Raw genomic sequence first — 8,014 nt, forward strand, 5'->3', positions numbered from 1 at the left:
GTATTTATATTGCGCCTTACCTTTACCATCCACTTTAGCCTGAGACAGACCAAGAGAGACCCTGTGAGAGATGCTGGCTGTTCCTTGATATTTAGACATTCTAGTCTCCAGAATTTATCATGGCTCTGTAACCCATGAGTCAGTACAAACCTGTTCATATTTAGGAATTAGTTTCCACAAGTATTACATTAAATTTCCTTTTATTGTCATTGTAGGGACTTTAATCATTCCATATAGTTTTTTGATCATTTTATTTTATCATTACAGATCATAGCCAAACATCTGTACAATCTTCATACTACAGCACCTCCCACCCACCCTGCAGTTGCTTGAACAACCTTCTTTGTTTTTTTTTTTTCTTTTCTTTTTTCTGCTTTCTGGTCTCTCTTGAAGTTTAGAAGCAGAACTGTGTTGGATAGCCCAGCAGCAGTTTCTCTGTCATTGTCAGAGTGGCTTCTGCTTCACCATGGTCTTCCTACTGTTCCTAGAACTATAAGATCTCCTATGGCTGTAATCAAAAAAACAACTTGTTTGTCCTCCTTTCAATGTCTGTATGGGCCATAATCATCATGTTGTAAAGAGCTGTACACATTCCTCCCTTCCTTGGCTTCTGTTTGATCTGGTGTCTTCTGATACCCCTGTGTGAATTGTATTTCAATTGGACACCCACAAATTTGTTTTCTGTCCAAATTATGTGAAGTATCTTCAAGTATTATGAACATCCTCAAACTGAACATATGCAAATCTTGGACATCAACTGTAGAAATGAAGTAGAACATAAACATCTATTATTGGACTATTATGACCAAATTCCTGATGTAAATGTTCATATCTTGTGTCCTCTGCCATGTTCCTGATGAAGAGACATGTTGGGTGGGGAAAGGGTGGGCACAGGTAGCAGGAGTCTGGGCCAGTGGCCTTAAGGGGCTCAGCAAACTATCCACTGCACCAGTGAAGGCTCATATACACCCCTATGTCTATTTTTAATCTAAATTATAATGCATGTTTGCTATTACATTATGACACTGTAGTTGTTCTTTTTCAGAAAGACATATAGACAAGCATATGTATTCTTTGATAATTGGTAGGAAACAAAAAAAAGATAAGACTATGTTTGACATTCATAAGTTTTAACCTTGTTTTTGTGGAAATTTTAACAATACTACTACAGACCAATTAAGAGTCAAAATAAAATGTGATGAATTATATGCAGTGGTTAGAACATCTGTCATTCCACATACAAGAGTCAACAACAGGAACTAGAATATCAGGAAATGCTAGAAAATAAGTCTCATAAAAGACAAAGTAGAAGAAAAAAATCCAAAGCCTTGAGTATTTTAGGTGATAAATGTTCCTTGTCAAAAGAAACATTTAACTTTATAAAGTCATGCCATAATATAATATTCATTATGGATGGAAAGTTTAAGAACAGATGAGCAATTACATTTTCCCCAGAGTATATTTGTATTATAATTCAATACAAGAAGGCAATGTCGGATATTTTTTAATTCTATTAAAAATTTAGAATACCAGAAATTATGCTGTCTAATACAGCTGTGTGTAATGACATCTCACATCTCAGCTTTAACTAGTCTTTGCTTTTCTTCTATACCATTGCTTGTCTCAAGGTTCAGAGTCTTTTAAAGTTAACTTTCAAAACAAAATTGATTATAGGCACTTAATAGTTTTTTAAATAATAGGTAGTGTGTGGTCTTGCTAGGTGAAGTATTTGACAGACAAATATTTCTTTATTGATTTCTGTAAGGACCTTTACCACTTTTATATTTCAAGTTCTGTACTCTGATTAACAGTGAAAAATGGGACTTGGACCTTTGGCTACTGATGTGTGGTGTGGGAGACAGAAATGGTCAAAAGAAGTTGACTGGCTTGTAAGAGTGGTGCTCCCAGACTTCTGACACAGTCTCATACTTTACCAAGTCTTTACTGAGAAGGCCATCCTTCCTACAGTGAATGTGTTCCTCACTTCTTCTTCGATAGCCTTTAAAGCACCTTACCCAAGGTTTAAAAATTAAACCCATGAGAAAAATGTAGCTCACTTCCACTGCTCATGTCACCCGAGAGAACAACTGTAAACTAAGTGGAGAAGCATCTTCCCCATGGAGCCCACAGGAAGCCAGGGCCAAATGGAAGACAAAAATAGCTCCAGCCAATGCCAACACATTATCATAATATGTATGCACAGCTTGTGAGTTAAATCCTGAGTGGGAAAGGTCTATGTTCTGTGCTTATCTTATACAACTTCTGGTGGATCCAGAATTGATTTTGAATTGAGCTATGAATCTTGGATATTTTTAGAAATGTTTCTGTCCGAACCAACCAAAGACATTCATCCTACACAGAGGGGTAAGAAAGTTATTTGCTTTTGCCCTAGGCTTAACCTAGACACTAGTCTTCCAAAAGTATATTTGCTTGGCATAACAAAGGCTGGGTGAGAAAGCATGCCTGTCTCACTGTGAAATCTACAGTGGTATCTACAAACATGCTTGTGTATTCTGTAATCTTAAACAAGGGGCAGCAAAATACAGAGCTGTCACATGGGTGTGCCTCATTGGGTGATAGTGGTCTTAAAAATTAGTATGAGTGAATTTCTGTGTGAATGTTTTATGTGTGCATTAGGTGCTAGTTGAGTGATTGGTGCCATCTCACATTTCATCTATGCTGTAATAAGAGGTAATATGGTTAGTTTTACAGAAACATGAACTTCTTTTAAAAGGTGACAAGAGGGGACTGAGGTAATGTCTATGTCACCAAAAGTGTTGCCATGAAACACAAAGATCTGAGCTTGGATACCACCAAATCCAAGTAAAAGCCAGTATGATGGCTGGAAATGGAGACAGTTAGATTTTTGAGGTTAGTTAGACAGCCACTCTAGCTATGTGGTGAGCTCCAGTGTCAAGAGAAATTTTATTTTATAAAATACTGTAGACACACACATACATACACAGAAACACAATCCACATGCATATACTCAGACAGGAACATATATATACTCATAAACACACACACACACACACACACACACACACCTGGACTGACACACACATGAACATACACAAACACACTTTGAGGAGAAATCGTTCTTCTGGGCTAGACAAGTCAGGGCTTTCAATGAATCCCTCCAGACAGTAGTAAGATGGGGTGGGAGATTAGTGCTAAGAAGACCTGCTTCACTTTCTCACTCTTTGAGACTTGTTGCTAAGCAATGCTCTCTACAACAGTGTAAAATATATGAAAACATAATTCATTTATGGAAACAATCACAGCCCTTTTGTTTCCAAAGGAGGTTGTAATAATACATAATGTTAGAGCAAGGCCACTCTAGAGCTCACACAATGGTGGCAAAGCAGCAGCAAATTATTCAGATTTATGAAAGGCTTATGTGAGGTTAGCAAGAACTTGATGTGGAATTGGGTTAAGTCTCGCTGCCATCCATCACTCCTCTAGAGGAGGCTGGTAAGCACAAGTACAATAGCATTACAAGAAACCACATGGGCACAAGAGATTTATTCTAGCAATATAACACTATTGGATCAAAACTGAATTTAAAGCCCACACTTTGTAGATGGGATATTTCATTCACATAAAATTGTTGCTAAATTTAACAGGCATTTCTTACTATAAAAAGAAAATATAAAAGATGTAAAATATGCCCAATACTTGAACTACATATAGACACATATATTTCTTTGACATAATAATTTTTTTGCATGTAACTTGAAATCAATAGAATTTTGAGGAAAGTTTTAAGGCTCATATTTTTTTTATTAAGTATATATGGTTTGAATACTAAGTGATTTGGATGGTGACCTGTGGATTTATCTTAATATGTTTGTAAGTCTTATTCAAGTGATCAGCTCATAGAGGATAAATTATTTACTAAAAGATAATTCATTGCTATTTCTTTTCAAATACAGGACTCTCTTAATCACACTGAAAACCATCAATTACCCATTAGACATGAAGATATTCTTACTTAATTCTTTTGCTCAAACTTAAACAAGAGCTTTTCAAAAAAGGAGAGTTTGGGGGTATATACAATATAGGAATGTGAGGTTTATAAATGTTGATATACTTTGCATGTAACCTGTAAATTCATCTGATTGTGTTATCTGGGCCCTTATTAAGGCTATGAACCATTTTGGCATCAGATAAGCCCTGTATGAACTAAAAATGTTTAAAACATTACTCATCTCCATCATGTAATAATTTAGCCAAGCGACAGGTGTGATTTTACATGTCTACCCTTGGGTATTCCTCAGTCAATGCTAAGGCTGACATTGTTGTTTGTCCTACAGGAGACGGAGACTTTCAGGATTACATTCTTTTAGCACCTATAATAAAATCTATGAATTAACTCTAAATGAAGATTCATCAAGATTAGCACTATACTTTTCATCCAGATAGAGTTGGGAGAAGAAGCAAGTATTTCCACTGATGTTGGCCTTCACACATGTGGCACAGTTCTAGTGAAGAGATAAGCATTAAGTGGTAGAGAACCATGTCTCACTAGGCTCACTGTGATTCTAGTAGGAATCAGTCTCAACAATGTCTACCCTGCCTTAGCACAAGGACAGTCAAAAGCATGTGAGAAGTCTTTAAAAGAATGAGTCTTGGGTGAGTTTACTTGAGTCTCCTGCTTCAAAGAGATATGAATATGCGAGGAAATCTCTCCTGTTCTCCACAGAAGGGCATGGACAAATGGAAGATGCAATGCTGCTCTGGGGAATTCAGAATGGAATAGAATGTCACAACCAAGATTTGGGCAGTTCCTATCAGGCTGAGGCTGATAATTATATTTTGTTAATGTCTGCCCTTCTCCTTGTGACCAGTGTGTATAAAATGCCATGCTGACTGTCGAGAGCTAACACCTCTGTGGCTGAAGGAAGCAGAGGATGTCTTTCCCTGAGCAGCTATAAGCTTGGTAGCAAGCACACATGGAAATAGAATACTTTTTCTTCTACAGCCGCACGCCTTTTTACTAGGCTAATTAGCTTTTCCCAAAAGGCAGAACCTTTAAAGGACATCTTGAGAAGATTGCTTAACTTGTTGGCCCAGCAAATTTAAACTCTAATCTCATAGTCTACTTAAAGTTTTCTCTTTAACCCACCTCATCACCTAGCCTAAGTGAGTCTCGGGGGCGGGGGGCAGGGATGCAACTTGCCTCATCACTCCTCATGCTGTGGGATTGTGAAGTAGAAGGAAACCATATTGAGGGTGGCTAGGGGAAGACTAGCTAGTGTTATCCTTCCCTCCTCCCCCTTCTCCCTTGAAAATGCCTGCTTTCCTTCTCTCCCTGTTTTTCGCTTGTTAATTGTATCATTTTCTTTCTGTTGCTTCTTCCCCCTTTCCTTTCCCTTTTTCATTCCTTCCCTCCAGTCTCTCTTTTCCCTACAATGTTTTAAGTTTGACAAATGTAACCTTATGTTCTGTTTGCTACAACAAACTAATCACGCCTCCCTTTCTACATGGTAGTGCATATTCCCTTACATTATCAAAGGAATGTGAAATTAGAATGCTGCACATTCATCCACGTAAAGAAAAGTGAGCAAAATGTAAGCACATGGCTTGGTCAGTTACCACAAGGTAATACCTGTGTCGGTCCCCCCAGTTTTGGAGGTAGAGCGCTATGCGAGAAAACTTCAGTTCTTCTGAAAACCACCACCAAATGTAACCACCAGCCTTATTTTCAACACTGTGCTCTTTTAAGAATTTTGTAAGTCTCATTTTTTTTAGATTCATTACTATTTTTTGTTTAAAGATTATTTTATTCATTTTACATACCAACCACAGATTCCTCTTCTCTAAGAACATCTTGAATTTTTTATTGTGATGTAATACTATTAATTATTTAATTCCTTTGAGTGGGGTTAAAGAGATGACCCAGTGGCTAAGGGTACTTCCTGCTCTTTGAGAGGGCTGCATTCAGCTCCCAGCACCCACAGCTGATGGCTTACAGTTTCCTGCAAGTCCAGCTCCAGGCTATCTAACTCATTCTTCTGGTCTCTGGGCAGGCATGTGTAGCATACACTCACAAGGAGATACATACAAACACACACATGAATAAAAATAACAAATCTAAAAAATGGAGTACTTAAATGCATTTCATTGTTGAAGGTAGTTGGGTAAAAAAAATAAAAACATAGTAATCTTTTAAAAGAACAACAAACATTTTGTTTCCAAAGAAGGCATAAATTGTCTAACAGACTGACAGGTACAAATTAAAATCAACATGCAATATCATCTCTCACCATTAGGACACTTGTTATCAAAATGTTAACTGTCTGCTAAAGTGTGAGAAAATGACATTCTAGAATACTACTGGTGGAGAGGGAAATTAGAGGAACCATTATAAAAAGATGTTTGAAAAATCAATTAAATAAATAAAATATACAACTTCCAAACAATTCAGCAATCCCGTTCTGTGAAAATAGATCTGAAAATTTCCTGGAGTGAAATTATCACCCCATAAAGATATCTATATTTCTGTGTCAACTATACCATTATTCCCAATAGTCATTGCATAGAAGGACTCTAATACATCAGTGGATAATTAGACAAGAAAAATGTGGGGAGTAGATGCATGTATATGTTAATAATGTAATATTATCTAGGCTCTAAAAAGGAGATATTGACATTTGCCAGAATATGATCCTAGAAGACATTATTATATGTGAAAATAGCAGAGACTACAAGAGAATAATAGTGTATCATTCTACTTACAAATGACAGAAAGATCAAATACACAGAGGTAGGGAACAAAACTTATCACCATAAACAGGGGCTGGAATAAGGCTTAAGAGACACAGGGTAGCATGCACATAAGATGGACATGTCTAGTTATAGAGCAAGAAAGCTATAGAAATAACATTGTATTATATTGGAGGATTTTTAGGTATATTATAGGTAATCTTGTGTCAAAATGTAACTGAAATGATAGATGAATTCATCTGCTTTACTGAAATAATAATTTTACCATCCATGTGTATTCTATAGCATCATGTTATAAAACTCATGGTCACACAAAGATGAATATTGAAACAAAATCCTTTTTAAAATGTTACCTATTTCCCAGTACATATCCAGATGTCATGAATTGCAAATGACTATATTGAGGTACAGAATTAAGAAATATGAAAGTGAGAAAGCTTTTGCTGTCTTCTGCTCAAAATCAAACCGTCTACGTTGATGCAGTGAGGCTCCACCACTTCTGTGGTCTGGTTCTCCCCTTTGAGGATTTCAGTTAATGTTGCCCACTTTCCTGGCTGAGATGTCCTCTAGGGTGGTAAAATGCCCAGTAACCCACAAGGGGATACCTTAAATGGACAGAGGAAAACTCAGAAACAGTTTGAACTGCTTTAGACTAAATGTACAAATAGTTAAGGGTAAAACATTTTTACTTCTGATTTCTAGTTCTTCTGGGAATCTGTTTAGTCTTCAGTCATGTCTTGTACTTTGAAAGGGACTGCAGGAAATCTAGCTGTAGATACTTCCAAACTCTCATCTTCAGGTCTTTCCCAAGTTTCCATTCAATTGTCTACTTTTTTTTCCAGCCAGTTGGTCCTACAAACTACCTTCAAAAGAATCACAAGATTCAAGAAATAGAACAAGTATAGTCACTTCTAAGAGGAACTGAAACATAGTTCATTAGTTTCTCAAGTGTGGTGTGAAAGCTGAGGGACTCACCCCATGAGCATCTCTGGTCCTCCACCCTCAACAGTGATTCGCTGAACACTGTAGCTGGTACAACAAGTCTCCAGTGAAGTGCCCGTCATGTTTTAAAAATTCCCATCCATCCTGAAGTGACGCCTGGAAAGTGGCACCCTTGTTTCCACAAAAGGTTCTTGCAACTATAATACAAATATCCCAAGAACAGCTGAGGCCGCCCAATACCAACCAACATTTGCATGTTTCTGTAAAAACAGACTAAGGGGCGTGCCATTTTCAAAGATTTTTTAATATATACGCCCAAAGTCTGCTGCAGAAGTGTTAAATG

General features: G+C 37.1%; 1 pseudogene; it reads right to left on the reverse strand.

The window, feature by feature from the left end:
* Positions 1–261: 261 nt before the first annotated feature.
* On the reverse strand, positions 262–7,793 carry LOC118595263 (annotated as a pseudogene).
* Positions 7,794–8,014: the final 221 nt, after the last annotated feature.

Source organism: Onychomys torridus, chromosome 14, assembly GCF_903995425.1.
Source record: "Onychomys torridus chromosome 14, mOncTor1.1, whole genome shotgun sequence".
In the NCBI taxonomy this organism is placed as follows: Eukaryota; Metazoa; Chordata; class Mammalia; order Rodentia; family Cricetidae; genus Onychomys; species Onychomys torridus.